Source organism: Heterodontus francisci, chromosome 43 (genome assembly GCF_036365525.1).
Source record: "Heterodontus francisci isolate sHetFra1 chromosome 43, sHetFra1.hap1, whole genome shotgun sequence".
NCBI classification, from domain to species: Eukaryota; Metazoa; Chordata; class Chondrichthyes; order Heterodontiformes; family Heterodontidae; genus Heterodontus; species Heterodontus francisci.
The window spans coordinates 30,331,216-30,357,285 of NC_090413.1; the positions used below are offsets into that span (position 1 = coordinate 30,331,216).

Sequence of the window (26,070 nt, forward strand, 5' to 3'; positions counted from 1 at the left end):
TCCTCAGTGATGGAAAGTGACATGGAACTTAGACAAACCCTTAAGCCAGGCAGGCTATGGAGAAAGAAATGGAGAAAATGGGAGGCGGAGAAAAAGAACAGAAAGACACAGAAAAAGACAGGAGATGGAGCAGAATACACTGATGCCACTTTGCCTTGTACGCAGCCATGTAACATAAGCTGAACGTTGGTTTGTGCCACAAGGTGACCTCACACCTCAAATTCATTTGGTCTGGTAACAAAGTGCAGCTGGGGGTAACTGTAACCAGGATGGTCCGTCTGTTGACTATGAATTGGGTGGTTGCTGGGAGCACACAACGACCTGAATTACCTGACACATTTATCTGATTGAATTCACTGCAAAACAATCTGTGGGGAAAAAAATGTCCAATATTCCAAGTGAGTTAAGTAAATGTGACCTTTAAACAAGAGAATAGAATAAAGGTACATGGAGCGATAGATCAGTCCCTTTCAACATCAACTGGGAAAATCAGACCACAGCAATGGTATAGAAACTGTTGGTATAATGGAAGCTTTCATGCTTCACCAATACAAGATCATTCTGCAGTTTCTAAGTGTGTTCCTGAGAACAAGGAGATCGCTATCAGTTCTGCAATTAGCAGAGTTCCAAGTATTACTGAATCAAATTATTACAGCCAATATTAACTTCTTTGAAATACAAGGTTGGACTGGCCTGTACAACTCAGTGTGTCAATGGAGTTAGGGCATGGAACTTGGCTGGACAAACCCTGGTTTGATCCCTGGTCTCTGCGGACTTCAGCAGGGGCTGCAGAAAGGAGCGTTAACAGTTAATACTGCTGGGATGAGGGTGGGGGAGTTGCGGGGAGAGATAAGCCAGAGTTCCTACACCTGATCATTGTACAGTAACCTCCTCTGGCAATTGTGCATTTATGGACAGGATCAGAATCATGTTGCTGTCCCCAGTGAAATAATTTGCTAACACACACTGTCTAGGCTCATACATGAAGTATAGTCGCTTAGACAAGGGAGTGAAGGTAGAACATTAACCTCAGCAACAGTCACCACTTTGAGCGGAAAATAGGGAAGATGATTAGAGAGAAAATACACTGGCTTTCAGCACGTAGTGAAGTAAAGAACCAAAACCAATCAATGACATGGTGCATCCACTGATATAAAGATATTTGTGTAAATACAATCGTGGAGAACTGCAGACTGGATTATTAATCCTACGACCCTCTCCAGCTTTGTTCACAAGACTATATTTACTGGAATAGCAATGGGCAGTCACTGAGGTAACCGTCAATGTACACAGCCTGAGCTTGTAGTTTGTTTTCTGTAGGAGTGCTGTGTAGAGAAGTCTATTAAGATTAATATTGATGGCCACACTTTCAAAGGGTTGGGGTCAGATTAGAAAAGCATATTTACCAGAGTTTATGTTACCCAGGCAACACTGTGCAAACAGGTTCATAGATTGCAATCAAAGTGCAGGCATTTTCTCTGCTGTGGCTTTATAGGCACATAAAGAAAATAATTAAATACTAACCCTGTAACATTTTTCTTCCATTTGGAACAAATGCCTGTCCAAAGTGATTTAATGAGTTGGCTGGGAGTAGTAGGTTGGATTGTGTCTAATTATGGTCAACAGTCAATGAACCTGACGAGCAAACAGGACAACTTCCTGCTACTGTGACCCTTATCAGCATCCTGCTAGTGACTGGTGTATCTGATGCTGTACCACTATCACTGCTGCAATCTAACTGAGGGTGCACACAGCACCACTCTCTGTGTTGCGAGAGGCACACTGCAGCAGGTGACAGATGTAAACAGCTGGATATCCCAAGCTGCTAGGTTCTGTAGCCCCATGACAGATGGAGTATGCAGCCTCCCATACTGATCAGAACTGTAGCTCTCAATTGCTGCCTTGTGCGGACCTGCCAGTAAAGAAACTATGTGTCCATTAGGGCTTTTAAAGAAATTGTTCACAAGGCCATTCATTCCTCTGCTGCTGCTGCTGCTCCAGAATCTGCAGCACAGTGTAAATAGGGAGTCCAAAACAAACAGTAGCACCTCTATCTGAAGAAGTTACTTATAACATAAAAGAGGTTTTACTGGGTCAGGTAGAGGGAAATCAGTCTGCCCTCCTACTCCTCATCGCTATCCAGTGACTGTGGCCAGAAAGTGCATGTGTGTGAACATTGGGTGAGGACAAGATTGAGCTCAGAAGTGATTGTTTTCAGGGTTAAATAACTTGCCAATGCTCACTGTCTGGGCCCGTACATGAAGAATGACCACATGGTTGAGGAACTACAGAGCATCTGTCACTTGTGGAACCATACTCAGTAACAGAAAATGCTGTCAGGGGTTGGAGGGGTGAGCGGGCAGAGTTATGAATGCTGATGAGAAATAAATGTAAACAAGAGGTGTAATTTCAATTAAAAACCAGCAATGAAAAGCAGCATATATTCAACATTAGTGCTCCATAGTAGCAGGAGGAAGCCATTCACTCCCTTGAACCTGTTCTGTCATTCAATTAGATCATGGCTGATCTGTATTATTTTACGGGTCCAGCAGACTAGCCTAATGGGGTACTTGCTTTTATATATCACCTGATCATATCTCTCAGAATCATGTCAAAGGCTTCACATACGAAGAGCTACTTTGGAGTGCAGTAACTTGTTATAGAATAGAATCATAGAAATTTACAGCATGGAGGCCATTCGGCCCATCATCTCCACGTCGACTGACAAGGAGCCATCCAGCCTAATCCCACTTCCAGGCTCTTGGCCCACAGCTTTGTAGGTTATGGCACCCTCTGCCACTGACTATCCAACTTCAAGGTGGAGATTTTCTGCAAACACTGCCACACTCCCTGGGAAACACTTTTAATTTCAAAAACACGATGTCCGCCACGCATAGTTAAACAGTCCTTTAATATACCACAACGGACTTGGTTAAATCCACAAATACAGAAAGTTGTTGATGGACAGAAAGCTGAAGACCTCAGGAAGCTACTGGAATCTCTTTGTGGATCCAAATGATCCTGGAACCCCAGTTTAAAACTCTACACCATTTACTCCTATATGTGAGCTTTTTATTACAGTTCTTTCATTCATCTCATTAAAATCAGCATTTTTCTTGTTTTCTCTCTGACCCATTTTCCTCATCACTCCAGAAGGTATGACTCTCACTGAGATTCAGTTCCACAAATGTCAACCACCACAATTAGTGGCCATTCTTCATGCATGGGCCTGGACAGTGAGTGTCAGATGACTGCCTAACCACAGAGGACATAACAGACCAGCCATATCATGAACCCATGTCCACACATGCAGAGGGATGGGGTTGGGGAGGTGGGGGGGGGGCAATGAAACTGCCAATCAAGATTCTTCCACCTTAGCCCATGGGGAGCCTCAGCTGAGAACAGCTAACTCAGCATAGACCAGGGATGGTCTTAGTGCCTTCCTGGTCCATGTGGATCAGCTGCCCACTGTAGGAAGCCACTGATCTATCAAACAGTGCAGATTGGCCTGTGGTTCCCAATTACTTGGGTACAATGTGGCTGTGAGGCACTGTGGGTAACTCTGCACAGTTTGTTCTGGTCACACCTAATTTGCATAAAAATCCAATTAAAACGCTGCAGAGAAAATTTAAAGGGCATGAGCAACAATTTATATCTATGATCTTCTCTTTGAATGAGCTCATGTCAAGTGAACATTGGATAAACACAGTAATAAAATGAAGATAGCTGGCCGGGAAAATAATTCCCCTTTTTTCAATTAGACATCTTAACCTAGGAATTTTTGTTAACCCATATTTTAAATGTGGTTAACACAGGCATTCAATTAACACCTTTTGGAAAACCCAGGCCCTTATGCGCTTAAGCTAATGCTCCTGTGTATGTGGGACCTGCTCCCACAAAAATGGGTCTACCTTTCCACTGCTACAAGTGCCACGGGCAGTGGAGCCAGTGAACGTGGAGTCCTCTTTATCCCTTCTCCTCTCTAACCTTGTGCTATATGTTTCTTGAGTTTTATATCCATGCAATTGTGCTGTTGAGCTGTCTACTGACAGCTGGTGTAAGAAAGAGGAAAGTATACTCAGCATATCCAGTTCAATATATTGGCTAGTCCCCTTTACAGGGCATGCTCAAACAACTAATCTCTCTCTCTCTTGACATCACAGTTGCATTACACTCTGTTAAATCAGCCACCTTTAAATTTTGAATGGCTTGATGGAGTCACTACTTCAAACAACCTGTGCCTTGCATTAAAATGACAAGTGTGAAGTAGTTATCATAAAATTTCCTGTTTTGCAATTATATTGTCTCATTGATTTTTTTAATGGGATGTGAGCATCGCTGGCAAGGCCAAGATTTGCTGTCCATCCCTAAATGCTGTTACGAGAGTTTCCATTTTTGTGATAAAACTTGGGAATCTATATTTTTAAAAACTAAAAAGGATTTCATGGACATTGAATCATCTGGAGATTGAACTTTGGGTGTTTTTTTTTAAAGGAAGATGAAAAAGGATTCACCAGTAAATAAGTCGCAGAAAACACGTGATTTCAAGTAAACATCACAGGGGGTTCCAACCTGAAGGGACAAATATTTACAAGGAAATGACAGACCACGATATATGGCTGCCAAAGGATTGTTGCTGAACTGTTTTTGGTTTCACTTTGAACTGTTAAAAGCCAGCCTCTTTTTTGGACGAAAGGAGTTGTTGGAGATCAGAAGAGCATCCAGTCCACTGTTACCTCCCTTTGAAGAATCCCTGCTCTTGAAAAGCAAAAGCCTGTATGAAGTTGTACTATTGCCTCCTTTATTTTGAAGGCATCCTGAATGTTTGCAGAAACCTTGCATCTTGAAAAGGACTTTGCATCGAATATGTGAGAATTAACACTTCTGTTGCTGCACACCTGCTGTAAGACCCATGTGAAGCCTCCTACAGTTGAATTTCTTTGAACATCTACCCAAACAGACTGTTCGTCAACCTCTCCTGGAAATCTTCCTAGTGGCAGCCAGCTATTCGACTTTGGGACACCTCGCCAAAACAAAGGATTTCCTTCCATATCTTTGCAGACTAAGTTTTTTTTATTACTTCTATTTCTTTGTAACAGCTATGAACAAAAATCCCTTTTCTTCTCGGTTAATCAGTTTTTGGATGTATGTGTGTGTGTGTGTGAAGGCTAGGGAAAAAATAAGGAGCTTTAATATTTCAATTTGCATATATATTTACTTCATTATTGGTTAAGTGTTGGTCTATAATAAATGGATAATTTAGTTGTTCATCAAATAAACCTGGTTGGTGTGCTTTAATCTGGGGACAAACAGAGTATCTAATTGGCTGTTTCGGTAAGTGGGAAAATTTATTGATATGTTTTGACCTGTGGACAAGTGGGACCGAATTAACAAAAATCCGACATCAGTTCCTCATTTTCACAAGTTCCTTGGTTCCCTAGTATTTCTGGGAGATTTTCTGTATCTTCCTCCGTGAAGACAGACACAAAGTCATTTCTTTTGTTTCTCTGCCATTTCTCTATTCTCCATTACAAATTCTCCTGTCTCCACCTGTAATGGACACACATTTATCTTTGTTAATATTTTCCTTTTTCATATCCCAAAGAAGCTTTTACAGTCTGCCTTTATGTTTCTTGCTAGCTTGCATTCATATTCTCTTTTCCCTTTAACAGTTTCTTGGTCATCCTTTGCTGGATTCTAAACTGCAGTAAAGATTGTGTAGTAAGAGTGCAGTAAGGGGTCAGGAAGGGGCCAGAAAGGGGGCAGCATGAGTGTAGAAGGGTTGCAGTATGAATGCACTCAGGGTGCAACAATTGGCATTAGTGGCCCTTGGATTCCAGCTCCTGATTGTGTGGACTTCAGGTGAGGACAGGATCAAGCTCATTCTCTCATGGTCCTGTCAATATTCAACATCTAACTCATACATGAAAAATGGCTACTTAGGTGGAATACAATCCATGGAACTGTTCCCAATATGAACCAAAACCTTCAAGAGAGTAAAGAGAAGACAGTGGTGTGGGGGGCAGGGTAATAATCCAGAGTTGATTATTAGGAAACAACTGTCAGTATATGTAACGCTCTCACCATAAGTGGGAGGGAGTTACTGATGGTAACACAACGCTGAGTCATCAATAACACATTTATATTACTTCAGCTTACCATCAGTCTTACAATCATGCTGGTATCACAAAGAGGTCTTGATGATTTGATTAGGTTTCTCTCTCCTACCCATCCATTACTCCATATCTACGCAACAGCTGACATGGACCATCTGTCCTCGGCATCAGTATCTCAAGGCTCATTCACACAGACAAGCAATAAAACACAGAGCTGTGCTGCGAGCCACCAATTATACAGGTTTTAAAGTCCATGATATAGACTGCTTATAAACTGAACCAGAACAGTCACTCAGCGATGTCTATGCACCTGGAGCTGAGGGGCTACAACTCTAAACCTTTTTCCTTTCCTCATTCATTTCCTGTTTTGCTCTGTCGCCTTCATTGGGTTGCTTACCTGTCTGGATTAGAATGACCTCCATTTAGCCTGGAGATTTCCAAAAGGTATACCTACAACTTCTGTTACTTTTTGAGGTGGAAATCAGACTTTTTTTTATTCTTTCATGGGATGTGGGCATCACTAGCAGGACTGTATTTGTTGCACATTCCTAATTGCCCTTGAACTGAGTGCCTTGCCAGGCCATTTCAGAGGGCAGTTAATAGTCAACCACATTGCTGTGAGTCTGGAGTCACATGTAAGCCAGACCAGGTAAAGATAGCAGATTTCCTTTCCTAAAGGACATTAGTGAACCAGATGGGTTTTTACAACAATCGCTGATAGCTTCATGGCACCATTACTGAGACTAGCTTTCAATACCAAATTTTTTTAATTTATTGAATTTAAATTCCACCAGCTGCCGAGGTGGGATGTGAACCTATGGCCTGGGGCATTACCCTGGGACTCTAGATTACTAGTCCAGTGACATTACCACTATGCCACAGTCTCCCCTGTCTTCTGTGAGCTAAGGGCCTGGAGACTGGACAAATCTTGGCGCCACGTGGTTTCTGTGCCTTCTTTGCTGCACTGGAAACTGCTGGGAGGGGCAAGGGAAAGAGGAAGGGGCGTGTGTTGGGCAGTGGCCAGGGTGGGGGTAGGGGCCAGGGTGGGGGATTCCTCCACCTGCAGCTCCATCCGACATCACCTTTGGGAGTGTGTCTAGTGGATCTTATGACGCACCACCAATTTACAGCTGTATGGTCAGCAATGCACATAGCTACAAGCAATGACCACAGGGCTGAATGTGGGCCCCACCAGAAGGATCGACTGCCATTTGCCACCACATCAAAGGGAGAAACTGAAGACTTCATCTATACCAGTTGAATTTTTAGCCTGTGGAACGCCCGCCTCACCCAAGAAAGCAGCAAGGAGCTACTCCAGCATCATGACAGATCTGCAGCCACCTCAGAAACCCTGCTGCAGCCCTTCATCTAAATATTTAAATAACTTCACCCAGGCGATTTAGGACAGGGTCACAGCAAGGGCAAACCAGTGAGGGAAACTTCTACCCGACCACACTTCTAACAAGTCAACACCAGAATTTCTTTCTACATTTGAAGCATGGAAGCAATACAATACTCTGACAACAAATGCTCTGCTTTTAAAACAGAAGTCCATTTTTTCACTTAGTACTGTGTCCCCTGAAGCAGTGGTTTTAATTATTGAAATCTTGAATAAATTTTTTATCAGCAGGGAAGTAAGCAGCAGAATTCAAGCTCTGTTCCTACCCCACCCTTGTCCTACCCATCACTCTTAGCCCATCCCTTGTTCCTCTCCTTTGTAACTCTTGCCTTAATTCAATCACATCCCTACCACATTATTATCCTCGCCCCTACAATACTGCTTTCCCTGCTCTACCCTAAGGGAATTGTAGTGTCCCTTCTGTTGCCTTGATATTATCCAGTAAGGAAGGGGACAGAGAGAGGCAAAAGCTGGCAACTTACTCTTACTTGAATGGCACATTAAAAAGCTACACAGCACTAGACCAGCTCTAGTGAGTGAGCAGGAAGTTGGGAAGTACACACTGAATTATCTATCAGCTGGTTCGCATTATTCTGTGTACTGGTGCCTGCGTGTACAGTGTTATCTACATTTGAAACACGGAAGCAATACTCTGTGACAATAGTGAGCAGCAGCCATATGAAAACACCATCAATAATGCACGTTCCTCTCCCTCTGAACCACAAAAGACCTAAAAAAAAGTTCTGTGAAATTTGACACTCAGCTTCTAGCCTTCACAACGAAAATTGATTAAGCTGTGCTAATTAGCAGTCATTCATCAGCATTTATTCAGCTCATTTACTTGGATCCTCCACAAATTTCATGTTGTTCCATTAAATTACACCTAATCATCTCTGTACAAATATAACAGAACCCCAAAGTGCACAAATACACGTCTCAGGGGCAATATAATCAGAGCTCAAAGTATAAACACCACACAACACTCATCACAGAATTGGTTCCAGCAGTGGCATATCGTCTGAAACCTGGGAGCAAATCCAGACAATACTGATGGGATAACAATCTCTGCAAACTCAGGATAGTCTTAGCCTAGCCCACTGTACAAAAAATTACCTTTAACTAGAATTAGCTATCCTACAGGATTGCTCCAGAGTCGCCAGCAATTCAAGATTAATCTCTGGACATGGTTGTGAGAGAAATCATAGCGGCATTAAAAATGTTATGTAATATTTTCATTTTCTTTTAATGTTTTTGTCTATTAGTTATAGAAATATTGGAGATAGGGAAAAAGGCTGTATGACTGGTTAGGGGTGCTGGAGGTTTGACCTAGCAAGCCACTCAGTTGTATTCAAGAAGGTGGCTCACCAAAGACCACTGTGTAAGGCCTTCCCGCCATAGTGAACGAAGGGGCTGGAACCTGTGTAAAACCCCTCGGGCTGTATGCACCAAAAGTGTTTTTGCTGTGTAATGCAAATGTACATTGTAAATAAAATGCAATGGCAAGAGTTGTGAGGCAACTCATTTCTGTATCGAAGGAATCTGATTTCTTTGTACTTTCCGAAATGTGAAATTTGAACTGTTTTGTTCTGTATTTTTGCAAATTTTTATGAATAAAGTATATTTTTGGGAAAAAAATGTGGCTCACCACTGCCTTCTCAAGAGCAATTAGGGATGGGCAATAAACGCTGGCTAAATGAATAAAGAAAAAACTCAGGCAAGCCAAGAGACAAGAAGCAATATCGCACTAATGCAATGAAGGGGTGGAGCTGAAATATGTTGACAAGGCAGTGTGTAGGGAATGCACACTTGCGCATTTGCTGTTGATAACCTTCCATTTGATGAATACAAAATTCAAACAAAAAAAATGCAATCAAAATTCCTGTAAGATCTGGTGGCAGCACAGTGTGTGTTCTTTTGTCATTCACTAGAACAAGATTTCCTGTGATGCGCATCTATTTAACAAGTTTCTGATTTCAGTCTGAGTGCCTGGGCATAATAAAAGCAAAATACTGCAGACACCGGAAATTTGAAATAAAAACAATGATGGAAATACACAGCAAGTCTGGCAGCATCTGTGGAGAGAGAAGCAGAGTTAACGTTTCAGGTCAGTAACCTTTTGTCAGAACTGGCAAAGGTTAGAAATATAATAGGTTTTAAACAAATAAAGTGGGGATGAGGCAAAAGATAACAAAAGGGAAGGTGTTGATAGGACTTTATAGCCACTCCAGGCGCTGCTTCACAAACCACTGACCACCTCCAGGCGCATATCCATTGTCTCTCGAGATAAGGAGGCCCAAAAGAAAAGATTGATAGGACAGAGGGTCACAGAGAATAACTGACCAGAAGGTCACAGAGCAAAGGCAAACGGTATGATAATGGTGTGGTGAAAGACAAAGCGTTAGTACAGAGAGGGCGTTAAATGACAAAATAATGAACAGCCCTGGCCCAAAGCACAAACATGAAAAAAAGTGGGTAGGCACATGGTAAAAAAAAAATGATAGAACAAACTAAAATAAAATAAAAATAAAAAAGGGGAGGCCAGTCATGCTCTGAAATTACTGAACTCAATGACCAGTCTGGTACGCTGTAGCGTGCCTAATCGGTAAATGAGATGCTGTTCCTCAAGCTTGCGTTGATGTTCACTGGAACACTGTAGCAAGCCCAGGACAGAGAGGTGGGCACGAGAGCGAGGGTGGCAAGCGATAGAATGCCCGGGGTCATGTTTTCGGACTGAGCAAAGGTGTTCCGCAAAGCATTCACCCAATCTGTGTTTGGTCTTCCCAGTGTAGAGGAGACTGCATTGTGAGCAACGAATACAGTACATTAAATTGAAAGAAGTACAAGTAAATCACTGCTTCACCTGAAAGGAGTGTTTGGGGCCTTGGATAGTGAGGAGAGAGGAGATAAAAGGGCAGGTATTACACCTCCTGCGATTGCATGGGAAGGTGCCGTGGGAACGGGACGCGGTGTCGGGGTTAATGGAGGAGTGGACCAGAACGTCGTGGAGGGAACGATCCCTTCAGAATGCTGACAGGGGAGGGGAAGATGCATTTGGTGTTGGCATCACACTGGACGTGGCGGAAATGGCGGAGGATGATATTTTGGATGTGGAGGCTGGTGGGGTGGAAAGTGAGGACAACGGGAACCCTGTTGCAGTTCTGGGAGGAGAGGGGAAGGGATGAGGGTAGAGGTGCGGGAAATGGGCTGGACACGGCTGAGGGCCCTGTCAACCACAGTGGGGGAGAATCCTCAGTTGAGGAAAAAGGAAGACATATCAGAAGCACTGATATGGACGGTTGCATCATCAGAGCAGATGCATCGGAGGTGCAGAAACTGGGAAAATGGAATGGAGTCCTTACAAGAGGCAGGGTCTGAAGAAGTGTAGTCGAGGTAGCTGTAGGAGTCGGTGAGCTTATAATAAATATTAGTAGACAGCCTATCCCCAGAGATGGAGACAGAGAAGTAGTGGAAGGGAAGGGAAGTGTTGGAAATGGACCATGTAAAGGTGAGAGCAAGGTGGAAAGTGGAAGCAAAGTTAATAAAGTTTTCTAGTTCAGGGCGGGAGCAGGAAACGGCACCGATACAGTGTCTGGGCAGTTAGTTAAACATAAGAAATAGGAACAGAAGTAGACCAAATGACCCCTCGAGACTGCTCCGCCACTCAATACGATCATGGTTGATCTTCTGCCTCAACTCCACTTTCCCACCTGCTCCCCATATCGCTTGATTTCCTGAGAGACTAACAATATGTCTACCTCAGCCTTAAAGTTATTCAAAGATGTAGCTGCCACAACCCTCTGGGGTAGAGAATTCCAAAGATGTACAAACCTTTGAGTGAAGAAATTTCTCCTCATCTCAGTCCTAAATGATGCCCCCCCCCCCCACCACCATCCTATCCTGCGCCTCGTGTTCTACATTCCTCAGCCAGGGGAAACAACCTCTCAGAATCTACCCTGTCAAGCCCCAAGATCACTTTTCATTCTTCTAAACTCCAGACAGTATAGACCCAATCTACTCAGCATCTCATCATATGACAACCTTTTCATCCTAGGAACCAATCTAGTGAACTATTGCAGTACCATCTCCAATGTAAATATATCCATCCTTAAATATGGAGACCAAAACTGTACTCAGGACTCCAGGTGTGGTCTCACCAAAGCCCTGTATAATTGTAGCAAGACTTATTTATTCCAATCCCCTTGCAATAAAATCAACATGCCAGTTACCTTCCTAATTGCTTGGTGTATCTGCATGCTAACTTTGTGTTTCTTGTATGAGTACACCCAAGTCTCTCTGAATATCAACATTTAGAGGTTCCACATCTTTTTTTAAAAAAAAATCTGCTTTTCTGTTCTTACTACCAATGTGAATAACCTCACACTTCCCCACATTATACTCCATCTGCCATCTTGTTGCCCAGTCACTTAACCTGTCTCAGCCTCTTTGTGTCCTCCTCACAGCTTACATTCCCATCTAGCTTTGTATCGTCAGCAAACTTACATACATTACTCTCAGTTTCGCCATCTAAGCCATTAATATAGATTGTAAATAGCTGAGGCCCCAGTTCTAATCCTTGCGGCACTCCACCAGTTACAGCCTGCCAACATAAAAATGCTCTGTTTATCTCTACCTGCTTCCTGCCCATTAACCAATCCACTATCCATGTTAATATATTACCCCAACTCCATGCACACTTATTTTGTGTATTAGCCTTTTGTGTGGCACCTTAACGAATGCCTTTTGGAAATCCAAGTATATTACACCTACTGGTTCCCTTTTATCTACCCTACTAATTACATCCTTCAAAAAACTCTAATAAGTTTGTCAAACACTGTTTCCCTTTTGTAAAACTATGTTGACTTTGTCTGATCATACTATGTGTTTCTAAGCGAATTGTTAAGACTTCCTTAACTAAGGTTTCATCATTTTCCTAATGATTGATAACTGGCCTGTAGTTCCTTGTTTTCTATCTCCCTCCTTTCTTGAATAGCAGAGATGCATTTGCTACCATCCAATCCACTGGGACCGTTCTAGAATCTAGGGAATTTTGGAAAATCATAACCAGTGCATTCACTATCTCTATAGCTACTTGCAGCGCATGGGTAAGGCTTCCACTGCTATGTCCAGACTGGCCAAGAGAGTGTGGGAAAATGGCGCCTGACACGGAACACAAAAGTCCGAGTGTATCAGGCCTGTGTCCTCAGTACCTTGCTCTACGGCAGCGAGGCCTGGACAACGTATGCCAGCCAAGAGCGACATCTCAATTCATTCCATCTTCGCTGCCTTCGGAGAATACTTGGCATCAGGTGGCAGGACTATATCTCCAACACAGAAGTCCTTGAAGCGGCCAACACCCCCAGCTTATACACACTACTGAGTCAGCAGCGCTTGAGATGGCTTGGCCATGTGAGCCGCATGGAAGATGGCAGGATCCCCAAAGACACATTGTACAGCGAGCTCGCCACTGGTATCAGACCCACCGGCCGTCCATGTCTCCGCTATAAAGACGTCTGCAAACGCGACATGAAATCGTGTGACATTGATCACAAGTCGTGGGAGTCAGTTGCCAGCATTCGCCAGAGCTGGCGGGCAGCCATAAAGACAGGGCTAAATTGTGGCGAGTCGAAGAGACTTAGTAGTTGGCAGGAAAAAAGACAGAGGCGCAAGGGGAGAGCCAACTGTGCAACAGCCCCAACAAACAAATTTCTCTGCAGCACCTGTGGAAGAGCCTGTCACTCCAGAATTGGCCTTTATAGCCACTCCAGGCGCTGCTTCACAAACCACTGACCACCTCCAGGTGCGTATCCATTGTCTCTCGAGATAAGGAGGCCCAAAAGAAAAGAAAAAAGAACTTCTTTTAGAACCCTAGGATGCAGGCCATCAGATCCTGGGGATTTGTCGGTTTTTATTCTCTTCAGTCACTCCAATATTTTTTCTCCTATGATATTAATTATCTTAGGTCTTCACTCTTATTTTAGCCCCTTGATTACCCGTTATTTCTGGTATGGAATTTGTATCTTCTACTGTGAAGACAGACACAAAATATTTGTTCAATGCCTCTGCCATTTCCTTGTCCCCAATGATAATTTCTCCTGTCTCTGCCTCTAAGGGACTAATGCTTACTTTAGCTACTCTCCCGTTTTTTTACTTGTAAAAGATCTTACAATCTGTTTTTATATTTCTGGCTAGTTTAATTCATATTCTTTTTTTCAACTTTTTGGTCACCCTTTGCTGGTTTCTAAAACATTCCCAATCCTCAGGCTTACTACTATTCTTTGCAACATTATAAGGCTCCTCTTTTAATCGATCCTTAACTTCCCCAGAAAGCTCCAAATGGATCTTTCTTGCTGAGTTTTTGCTTTTAATGGAATGTGTTTCTGTTGAACATTTTGCATTGTTTCTTTAAATGTTTCCCACTGTTTATTTAACACCATACCTTTTAGTTTATTTTCACAATCAACCTTAGCTAGCTCTCCCCTCATACCTATGTAATTGGTTTTATTTAAGTTCAAGATTCTTGTTTGGGACTGGAGTATGTTGTTTTCAAACGTAATATGGAATTCAACTGTATTATGATCACTTATTCCCAGCGGGTCTTTTGCTATGAGATTACTATTAAACCTGCCTCATTGCACAATACTAGATCTAAAATAGTTTTATCCCTAGTTGGTCCCACAACATATTGTTCCAGGAAACTGTTGCGAAAGCACTCTACAACTTCAACTTCCACTCTACCTTTGCCAATTTGATTTGTCCAGTCTATATGAAGATTCAAGTCGCTGACAATTATTACATTGCCTTTGTTACAAGCTCCAATTATTTCTTGCTTAATGCTCTGTCCAACGGTATAACTACTGTTAGGGGGCCTATGAACTACTCAAAACAACGTTTTCTCACCCTTGTTATTTGGAATCTCTGCCCATATTGATTCTATTTCCTGATCTTCTGAACCAAGATCCTTTCTCACTACTGTCCTTATGTCATCCCTTACTATGAGGGCTACTCCTCCTCCTTTTCCATTCTGTCTTTTCAAAATGCTCTGATCCCTGGAATATTTATCTCCCAACCTTGGTCCCGTTGTAACCATATCTCTGTAATGGTGATTAGATCCAAACCATTTATCTCTATTTGTAGTTCATCTATCTTATTGTGAATACTTTGTACATTCAGATAAAGAGCCTTTAATTTTTTTTACTACTATTCTTTGCATGGACCTTTTTTGCTGATGCAATATTACTATTGAGCTCTCTGTCCTCTCATGTTCCCACTCTGCCTGTCTTTACTCAAATCACTACACTGCTCTATTGCCTTGACTTTCGTCTTTAGATTTCTAAATCTCCCTTTTGGTTCTTCTAAGGGAAGCTTCAATCGTTGGTGCAGTCATCCTTATACTAACATCACCCAACCCTTAGCACAGCCTCTCCACCCCTCGCCAAATCCATTATTCTGCAAAGGCTACTTGAACACAAAGCAGGTTGGTAGGATCTGCCTGGGAACAAGTCGTAACACAAGAAGGAGGGAGGGAGGGTCAAATATTTCTCCAATGGCACAGAGGGTAAAGTCATCGCCTGTTGTGATCATATGAAGCCTGAAGGTCCCTGCCCAAACCCGCAACCTCTACCACCTAGAAGGACAAGGGCAGGAGATGTATGGGACCACCACCACCACCTGCAAGTTCACCTCCGAGTCATTCACTATCCTGACTCGGAACTATATCGCCGTTCCTTCACCGTTGCTGCGTCAAAATCCTGGAACTCCTTCCTTAACAAAACCATGGCTGTACCTAGACCACATGGACTGAAGTGGTTCAAAGAGGCAGCTCACCACCAACTGCTCAAGGGCAACTGGGGATGGGCAATAAATGCTGGCCTAGACAGAGTGTCACTGGTCATCTCAAGAACAAATAAAAAAGATTCAATTCCTGGTCTGTGCTGACTTAGCTGATCACAGCCAGGGTGGCATGAGAGGTGCTGCAATTAGCTCTGGTGGCCTCAGGCTAGGGGAGAGTAAATCTGACAGTGTTCCTACTCCTGAATACTGTATGCTGCAAAGTGTGTGTGTTGACCTTGGGTGAGGACAGGATTGGCTTGGCTGGAATGTTCCACATGATGAAATAGGCTGTCAACACTCAATATCTAGGCCTTTGGACAAAGACCCATTGGAACTTACTCTAGAGCCAGAGTCCTCAGGAGTGGAGGGAGAACATTGAAGGCTAAATAAATTCAAAGTGTAGGGGCAAACACATGAATAAACTAAAAAGCAACAAATACAATATATAATGCAACGATACATATCAGATTAGCACATTCACAAGATGTTGTGCAGCACACTCCTGCTATTCTTATAACAGCAAAGGATGGGCACCTTTGTATTTAGTCTTTAGAGGAGCCTCGATCAGCAGCTTGTATTAAAAGGAATTAAATGCCATAGGACAGGAGCCAGCATCACTTCCCTGGCAGTTTAAAATGTTGGGAGTATTCAGCTAAATGTTTTAGTAAACAACCAATTTAAGTGCCCAAATGCCCACTGGGTGCATTCTTTAAACTCTGTGCATTGTATTAGGAGTTGTAGGTGACACAGAGGTGAAAGTGGGGATGGCAGGGTACAACACATTAGACACTAGTTGTTAAACTATGAAAGCAATGTAGAAATCCAGACCAGACAAATAGGCTAAAAATGCCTCTGTATGGCTCTGGAGGTCCTGTGGAAAATGTCAATCCATTCTTAGTGTTATGGCTCACAGCATACAGCTGCCTACTCACAGCCCACAAGAACAACAACTTGCATTTATATAGCACCTTTAATGTAGTAAAATGTCTCAAGGCACTTCACAGAAGCTAATATGGAGATATTAGGGCTGATGACTACAAGGTGGCGGGTGTGAGGAATACAAGATTTTCAACTGGCAGATTGGGGTGGTGTTTAAGGTCAGAACAAAGGCACATCACTGAGAACAGAGAGAGTTGTGGAAACACAGTCAGTAAACAGTCACATTTGAGACTTTATATTTATTATTCTAACTGGCACGATCTCTGGTATCACCAGGGCTGGCGGGAGAACTGTACAGACCAGCATTGTTGAAAGCAGCAGGATAGCTTTAGCTGAAGGGTCAGCAATTTAAGCATGTCTATCAACAAACCTTTTTGGCATCAGTGGCACTTTGCTATCAAAGGGACCCAAGCCCACAAGGCGTTTCAGTGCCAGTGGTACTGGCTCTGGGTTGGCCATGTTACACGACTGCCCCGACATGCACCATACTTTGAGTCAATTCTGTACAGCAAATAGGAATTAAGATAAAACATTAATACATTCCTCCCAAACCCAGCACATCTCCCTCCCCTGCTTCCTTTTTAATACTCAGCTCTCACATAGCCATCACTGCAATCCAAAAGTAATTCATTGTGTGAAGTGCTTCAAATGTTTTGATGATATGATGAGGCCTATTTCTGTTTCTCTGAGGGATTGGGCTGTAACCTTGACTCCCCTTGCTCCAGTGATTGTGTAGAAATGTCACCAATCTTGGAACACAGCTAGTCATCTACTGACATGTCAAGGATGTATTTGTGGGTTTGTGCAAGAATCTCTCTTGCTTGTTACTGTGCTTTAACTTTTACACTAAAACTTTCCCTCCCTATTGTAAAATATATATGTCTTGATGACAGGACAACAATAATAAGAAGCTATCAATATTACAAACCACTGGAAGCATGAATGCTTCCGACTGATAAACTGCTTCTGCAGCAACTTTGGTTTGGAGGTCTGTTAGGACTATGCACAATCATCTGACTGTTTCAAAGTGTAAACTGTCAATAGGACAAATAAAATTAAAAATTACTAGGGGCTGTTGGATGAAAATTTCAGGTTCCTGTAAAGGTCTTATTTGAAATAAGTATTGGGTAATTTAAGGGTGCTTTTGAAGCAAAGTGGAGCTGCTTCCCACTGTATACAGGCTCATTTCTATCTAACCCATTTTTTTTTTCCCATTCGGTACCTGCCCTGGGAATGTTCGATGGAACAGCATAGAGGAAGCTTTACTCTGTATCTAACCAGTACTGTACTTGTCCTGGAAGTTTGATGCCGACACATAGTGCTTGAAATAGAGTTGTTCTACTCACCACTTTTTAGTGTGTAAGAGGAGAGAAGTATTCAGGACGTTTGAAATTACGTCAATTAATACTTGGGGGGAAAAAAATTTCAAGTAACCTTCAAACTTGCCAAAAAAGCAGTTTCTTGAACTGTGTAACTGAAAACTTTTTATCAAGAATCTGTATTGTACTATCAACAGGAAATTAGTGAGGAAATGGCAGCAGGAGTACATTGCAACAATGTACAGAACTGTGATGACATACAACAGTGTGTGAACTGAAGCCCAGGGGGAAGGGCAGCAAATGGCTGATTATGGCAGACAGTGCCAGAAAGCAGTATAAGTCCTTATAAAATCAGGAGATTGTCATTCAGCCAGGAGCACAGAACAAGCTACTCCCAAAGTGTATTTCTCCAGTTTTATGCCCTGAGATTGAGAGACTCCAATCTAGTGCTGAACTTCCAATGGGAAGAAAATCAAGAGCTAGAAAATCAGTCCCTCGGTAATGGGGCTTATTTACCTCTACCCATTCCCTGGAGCAGATGTTCCTACTGAATTAGTTTCCCAATTTGGGGGCTTTGGTCCAATTGGTCAGGTTGCTGCAACCGAGGGTCAACAATGACAGATCAGTAGTGAATAATTTTTAAAAAATTAATGGCAGAAATGTTTAGCAGTCTATCTATATCTGAAAAAGTAAGGAGAGGTCAACATTTCAAGCCAGCTGTGTCGAAGGGGTTCCACCTAAAACGATAACCTGTCTTTTCCCCTTTAGATGCTGAGTGCAGCGAAGGTTTACCAGACCGATTCCTGGGATGGCGGGACTGACGTATGAGGAGCGATTGAGTCGGTTAGTATTATATTCGACGGAGTTCAGAAGAATGTGGGGGGATCTCATAGAAACCTATAAAATTCTAACAGGACTTGACAGGGTAGATGCAGGAAGGATGTTCCCGATGGTGGGGGAGTCCAGAACCAGGGGTCATAGTCTAAGGATACGAGGTAAACCTTTCAGGACTGAGATGAGGAGAAATTTCTTCACCCAGAGAGCGGTGAGCCTGTGGAATTTGTTACCACAGAAAGTAGTTGAGGCCAAAACATTGTATGTTTTCAAGAAGGAGTTAGAAAAAGCTCTTGGGGCGAAAGGGATCAAAGGATATGGGGGGAAAACGGGAACAGGTTACTGAGTTGGATGATCAGCCATGATCATAATGAATGGCGGAGCAGGCTCGAAGGGCTGAATGGCCTACTCCTATTTTCTATGTTTCTATGTTTCTAACACCTGCTATTTTTATGATTGGAATGATGTTGTTGTCCAGTTTGCAGCTCTTTTCTCAAATGCTAGAGGCCCAGCCTTCAAAATGGACTGAGCCTCCGGCAGGATTGTTAGACATCTGCTGAGTGGACTCTGCTAGCTGCCTGACCACAGTCCACGCTGGGGCAGAATCTACCCCAATACATCTGGTGATGTTGTTATGTGTCAGGGAGGATGCTAAATCTCCCCCCTTGTATAAATTATGTTAAATGGTTTAAAATTCTTGGCACAGTTCTTTATAAAAGAATGCAGCCCTATCCTTGCTGTTTGCACCTGTACAATAAATGGTCTTGCTGATCATTGCCTGCAGCAGCTCATATATCATCACTCACTGCTTTAAACGTGCATTAAACGGAACTACTTAATGATCAGTCTGTGTTTTATTCCGGTGAATGTGGACTGTGCTTCAGGGATCCACCAGGCCGGAGTGTCTTATAGAGAGAGAGAGAAAGAACTATTAAGGATACAAAGTAACATCCCAGTATTAGCTATAAAAGTCTGGAAATGGAAGGGAGGGAGGAACTCAAGAAAATTACAATCACCAGTGAAGTGGTACTGACTGGAGCTGTGGGCTGACAAGTCCCCGGGTCCTGATGGACTTCATCCCAGGGTGTTAAAATAAGTGGCTAGTGAGATAGTTGGTGCATTAGTTTTAGTTTTCCTCGATTCTGGGAAGGTTCCATTAGATTGGAAAATAGCGAATGTAACTCCTTTATTCAAAAAGGGAGGGAGACAGAAAATAGGAAACTACAGGCTAGTTAGCTTAACATCTGTCTTAGGGAAAATGTTAGAAGCTATTATTAAAGACATTATAGCAGGGCACTTAGAAAAATTCAAGATAATCAGGCAGAGTCAACATGGATTTGTGAAAGGGAAATCATGTTTAACCAATATATTGGAGTTCTTTGAGGGAGTTACATGTGCTGTGGATAAAGGGGAACCTTAAAGTATTGTACTTATATTTCCAGAAGGCATTTGATAAGGTGCCACATCAAAGGTTATTGTGGAAATTAAAAGCTCATGGGGTAACATATTGGCATGGATAGAAGATTGGCTAGCTAACATAAAACAGAGAGTAGACATAAATGGGTCATTTTCTGGTTGGCAAGATGTAACGAGTGGTGTGCCACAGGGATCTGTGCTGGGGCCTCAACTTTTTACAATTTATATAAATGACTTAGGTATGGTTGCTAAATTTGCTGATGACACAAAGATAGGTAGGAAAGTAACTTGTGAGGAGGACATACGGGGGCTACAAAGGGATATAGACAGGTTAAGTGAGTGGGCAAAGACCTGGCAAATGGAGTATAATGTTGGAAAGTGTGAAATTGTCCGCTTTGGCAGGAAGAATAAAAAAGAAGCATATTATCTAAATGGTGAGAGATTGCAGAGTTCCGAGATGCAGAGGGATCTGGGTGTCCTAGTGCATGATCGCAAAAGGTTAGTATGCAGGTACAGCATGTAATTAGGAAAGCTAATAGAACTTTATTGTTTATTGCGAGGGGAATTAAATACAAAAGTAGGAAGGTTATGCTTCAGCTATACAGGGCATTGGTGAGACCACATCTGGAGTACTGTGTACAGTACTGGTCTCCTTATTTAAGGAAGGATGCAAATGCTTTGGAGGCAGTACAGAGAATGTTTACTAGACTAATACCTGGAATGGGTGGGCTGTCTTACGAGGAAAGATTGGACAGGCTAGGCTTGCATCCGCTGGAATTTAGAAGAATAATTGGCGACTTGATTGAAACATACAAGATCCTGAGCGGTCTTGACAGGGCGGATCTGGAAAGGATGTTTCCCCTTGTGGGAGAATCTAGAACTAGGGGTCACTATTTAAAAATAAGGGGTTGCCCATTTAAGACAGAGATGAGGAGAATTTTTTTTTCTCTCAGAGGATCGTGAGTCTTTGGAATTCTCTTCCTCAAAGGGCGGTGGAAGCAGGATCTTTGAATATTTTTATGGCAGAGGTAGATAGATTCTTGATAAGCAAGTAGGTGGAAGGTTATCGGGGGAAGGTGGAAATGTGGAGTAATCAGTTCAGCCATGAACAAATTGAATGGCAGAGCAGGCTCGAAGGCCCGAGTGGCCTACTCCTGCTCCTGCTCCTAATTTGTTTGCTCGTAAAGAAAGAAAAACTTGCATCGTCAGAAACAGGCAAACAGCTCAATGGATAGCAAGCTGACTACAAAACAGAAAACAGAGAGTAGAGATTAAAGGTAGTTGCTCAGACTAGCAAATTGGTGTTCGACAAGGATCAGTGCTGTTACCACTGTTTTTCACCATTTACATAAACAATTTGGACTTGGGAATCAGAAATACAATTTAAAATTTGGGGATAACACCAAACTGGGGGGGGGGGGGTGTAGTTAATATAGAGGAGGTCTGTGACAAAAGCACAGGAAGACATTATTAACTTGCTGAATTGGTGTGTAATTAGCAAATGGACTTCAATACAGTTAAGTGTGAGATGATACATTTTGGTAGGAAGAATAAGGAGGCTACATACTCCTTCGAAAATAAGCGTCTAAATGGGGTAGAGGAAAAGAGGGATCTGGCAGTGGGGGTACAGATACACAGATCAGTAAAAATAGTGATGCAGGTTAATAAGGCCAGAAAAAGGTTAATTTCTAGAGGGATAAAATTGAAAAGCTGAAAAGTTTTGTTAAACTTATACAGAACTTTGATTAGACCATACTTGGGAGTACTGTAAAGAATTCTTGCCTCCATATTATAAAAAGAATATTGAGGCACTGGAGAAGGTTCAAAAAAAATTACTAGAATGATGCCAGAGCTGAGAGGTTATACCTATCAGGCAAGATTTAATAGGCTGGGGTTCTTTTCTATAGAAAAGAGAAGACTTAGGGGTGACTAAAGGCGTGCTACCCGACCCGAGCCCAATGGGAGCCGACGACATGTGTCGGGCTCGGGTCGGGTCAGGCCCATCTTCCAGGTCCGGCTTTCGGGCTCGGGTTGCGTTGGGCCGGGCACACACAGTAAGTGCTCTGTGTATTAAAAATAAAAAAATAAAAACTTACCTGAGCTGGGAGTCCAGGACGAAACTGAGCCTGCACAGTGAGTGAGTGACATCACTATGACGTCATCACACATGCGCTGCAGCTTCCTGGAGGTTCCGAGTCAGAAGGTAAGTAAAGGGATGGTCGGGTCGGGCTCGGATTGAGGCGAGTCGGGGCCAGGCTCGGGGTCGGGTTGGGATCAGGGCAAAATTGGAGGACTCGGGCCAGGTTGGGCTCTGGTCCGCTGTGGTTCGGTCGGCTTCGGGTCGGGTTCTTTTTCCCGACCTGAGCAGGCCTTTAGGGGTGACTCCCTCAATTAGAGATAGAGGGCTTTAAGATTATGAAAGGGTTAATAGGCACTGATAAGATGCTTACACTTGTGGGAGAGACAAGAACTAGGGGCCATAAATTTAAGATAGTCACTAATAAATCTAATCGTGAATTCAGGAGAAACTTCTTTACCCAGAGAGTGGTGAGAACTCATCACCACAGGGAGTGTTTGAGGTAAATAGCATAGATGCATTTAAAGGGAAACTAGATAAACATATGAGGAAGTCAAGAATGGAAGGATATGCTGATAAGATTAGACAAAGAAGGGTGGGAGGAGGCTCGTGTGGAGCATAAGCACCGGTGTTGACTCGTTGGGTCAAATGGGCTGTTTCTGCACTGTAAATACTATGTAATACTGTGTTATATGAAATTTATACAACGCCTTTCATGACATCAGGGCCTTCCAAAAGGTTTACAAACAATTAAGTACTTTTGAAGTATAGCCATCATTGTAATGTAATAACATCGAAACAGAGGTGGGAGAATAAATAACAACAACACTTCTAATGGAATAAAATGTCCCAAGGCTCTTCACCGGGGTGCTATAATATAAAATAATAATATTAATGATGAAATCTATAACACCATCATTTCAAACTATGGTTCATGTTCCACAGAATCACAGAAATTGAACTTAAAGTGAAATACAATCTACCAGCCCTTGATTGTCTGTTTTCAGAACACTCATTTGGGTGATAATTTCTACCCACCTAAGTACTGACATCAACTACATGACTGTATAAATCAGCCAAAATATCAGCTCCACCCTGGACTCAGTAAATCTGTTTAAAATCAGCCTCTACTGTACTGTCTGAGGATCTGTTTAAAATTAGCCATTCCCTGTACTGAGAATCTGTGTAAAATCAGTCCCTCCCTGTGCTGAGGATCTGTTTAAAATCAGCAAGTCATGATGGATGTCTTTTCCTCATTGTTCCTTTGTGTTACATATATTGCTCATACGCGACTATCTCCTCATATTCTGGTGCTGTTCTGGTGCCAGTGATTTCCAGTATCCAATCCCAAAGAGATATACTTCACGTGTCAGTGAGTGGGGGACTCTCCTTGCTAGCTTGCACTGTCTCAACTCTCAGACAAAGAATGGCCAGTTGGTTGGGGTTGTAAAGGACAACCAGCATTAGCTGGATCACTGGTTGCGTGAAAGCCAGTGACTGCAGGTCAGGGGAAGAAGAACTGAGAGGAGGTGGTATAATGGTAGTTTCAGGTGACAATAATGTTATTACTAAACTGCTAGGGCATAAATAATCCCAGTAAATTCATGATCTGTATCACCCTGTTCACAAAAGGAATCTCGGAGCTTTTTGGTATTGTCGATTGAAATAATAGCTTCCCTCAAAGAAAATTATTCCAGTATTAGGAACCCTGTAATACAGTGACTTCTACAGCACATATAGAAAATAAAGAGCTGTAAAAAGAGCTTCACAGCCAAATAAGAGCATGGATTTAGGAGTTTAAAATAAATGAAGTGTCATAAGATGGTTTCCCACAGCAATGCACACTGTGAGTCGGGGGTTTAATAAGGCACTGGGAATGTGGTCTTGGGGTTTGTGAGTATCGGGGGAGGGGGCTGCAGAATCTTGTGGGGGGTAGGTTGGGGGAAGAGAGGAGATCTGAGGAGGCAGATGCGGAAGTCCAGTATTGGGGCTTGCTAGAATCTGACAATCTTGGGGAAAGCAGGATCTAACACTATTTTGGGGATGAGGGCCCAGCAGGATAGAACCCAAGCTTTCACTGGCATGTCAAACTATTGGGCTCCATACCCAGAAATTCCCAGAAATGAGGTACGTCCCTTTGACCACTTAAATGTATATTTTATGTTTGTTAAAATTAATGAACAAAAAATTATGGGCTGAGGTGTGTAATTTCCCGATATGTATTCCCCATTAGTGAGTTAGTCAATAGCCTTTCATAAAGAAACAAAAATTATCCCATAAAATATTCAAAGGTCATCATATGTAATTTCCAGATTTTTATGATTAAAAATTGTTCAGGAGGGATTTTTAACTGAATAATTAAAACCAGTGATTGACTAAAAATTATTTTTCTATAAGCAGTATGTTTTCTTTTCTAATCACCAATAAAAGCAATAACAGCTGATATTATTCCCAGTGCTGGGAATAGTATATCACAAAATAATAGCTGTTTCTGTTCACATGTCCTACTTCAGTTTTTTTTGTGAGGAACTTGTGGCAGAAAAGCAAAATTGGTAATATATTTATATAAATTCACTTTGCTTGAAATAAAAGTTTTCACCATTCTATCTCCAGTCTCTTTCGAAGTTTTTGGTAGGAGTAAAGAAACGGTCGAATCCTCACAGGATGAGGGCACTCTCCATTTACCATTCAACTCCTGTTCAAAACCTACAGATGTGATTGAAAGCCCCAACAGTTGGGGCCGAGGGATAAAAATATCCAATCAAAGCCCAGGCCTTTGAGGTAGGTTGAGGCCTTCAAATAAAAACTTTAATGGAACTATTAAAACACAAAAAACAATTCAATGATAAATTAAATCATGTTATTGTGCAATTTTTTTATTTAAGCCCTCATTTGGGAGATTAGAAATTTCAATTAATGAGAAAAGAAACTAGGATTAAAAATATTCAGACTTAGTTATCAAATCTGCTGCATAACCTGGCGGCTAGTGTGGAACTAGCTGTCATATTCACCGCATTAAAGCCGTGGCAGAATAGGTATCACCAGATGCTGATACATTAATACCTAAAAAGCCCAAAGGCAATGTTGACGTAACAACTTTTAACTAGAAAGGGGCCATTTTAAAATATATAGTTATTGAAGGTTCTGAATACAATTCTGGAACGACCCAAGAACTAGACAGACTCACTAAAAAAAAAACACAACCAACTTCACCGATGGATCAATTGCTAACAGCACCATGTACCAGAGCTGTACAGACCAGACGCTCCAGGTTCGATTCCTTTTCTGTGCTGATCTCAACCATAATTAGCTTTGAGGACCTGAGTTAGGGAGAGAAACTCAGCTCCAACTGGAAAATGCAGATGTGTGGATATCAGGTGAGGTCAGGAGAGGAGAGGACTCAGCAGTGATGACAACACTCACTATCCCCACTCACACTTGAAGAATGGGCACTTGGGACATGATACCAGAGGTGTGGTTTGCCACAACACTTTCAGAAGAGGAGACAACACATTTGAAAAAAAGTGTAATTATTATTTTTTTTTTAAATCAAGCAGTAGTAAGCAGATTTGGTACATATGTTCTAGAGACATGGGCACTCAGTGCTGTGTTGGGAGTGCCTTTTGTCACTGGGATGCTAAAGCTGTTTTTGCAAGTGATATAATGGCACTTTCACATGTAAATATAATTAAAACACATCCATAAACAAGTGAAAATAGCTACAACTCTCCAGGCACTGCCCAGACACTGAATCCTCTGGACAAGCATTAACTCCACTGCACAAACACTGCCTCCACTATGCAGACACTGCTTCCACTGCCCAGACACGGTCCCACTGTGCAGCCACATCCTCCATTCCTCAGGCACTGGACAGGCACCATCTATAACACCCACATATTCTAGTATAGGGCCCAACCTTTTAAGAAGCAGTTAAAAACATCGAAAAACTTTTTTTTTAAAGTCCATTTGCTGAGAATAATTTTAATATGTCCACAGCCAGTTCTGAGGCTTTAGCCGCACAGGAGGGAATCCTCCATTACTCTCACAGCAGATAGGGTAATTAGAAACTCATTAATATCAAACACTTGGGATCACGAAAACCTCTCAATAGCAGTGTCCAAATCACCTGTGCGAAATGAT

General features: G+C 42.3%; 1 protein-coding gene and 1 long non-coding RNA gene across 2 annotated transcripts in view; both read right to left on the reverse strand.

The window, feature by feature from the left end:
- pde4a (phosphodiesterase 4A, cAMP-specific) overlaps window positions 1-26,070 on the reverse strand; it is a 478,599-nt gene that overhangs the window by 451,760 nt on the left and 769 nt on the right. The gene's annotated exons all lie outside the window — the stretch shown is intronic.
- LOC137355809 (uncharacterized) lies at window positions 4,453-17,718 on the reverse strand. The gene is made up of 3 exons (XR_010970966.1): window positions 17,631-17,718; window positions 16,655-16,785; window positions 4,453-5,550 (listed from the first exon to the last, which is right to left on the reverse strand). It is a non-coding gene; the product is annotated as an uncharacterized lncRNA (long non-coding RNA).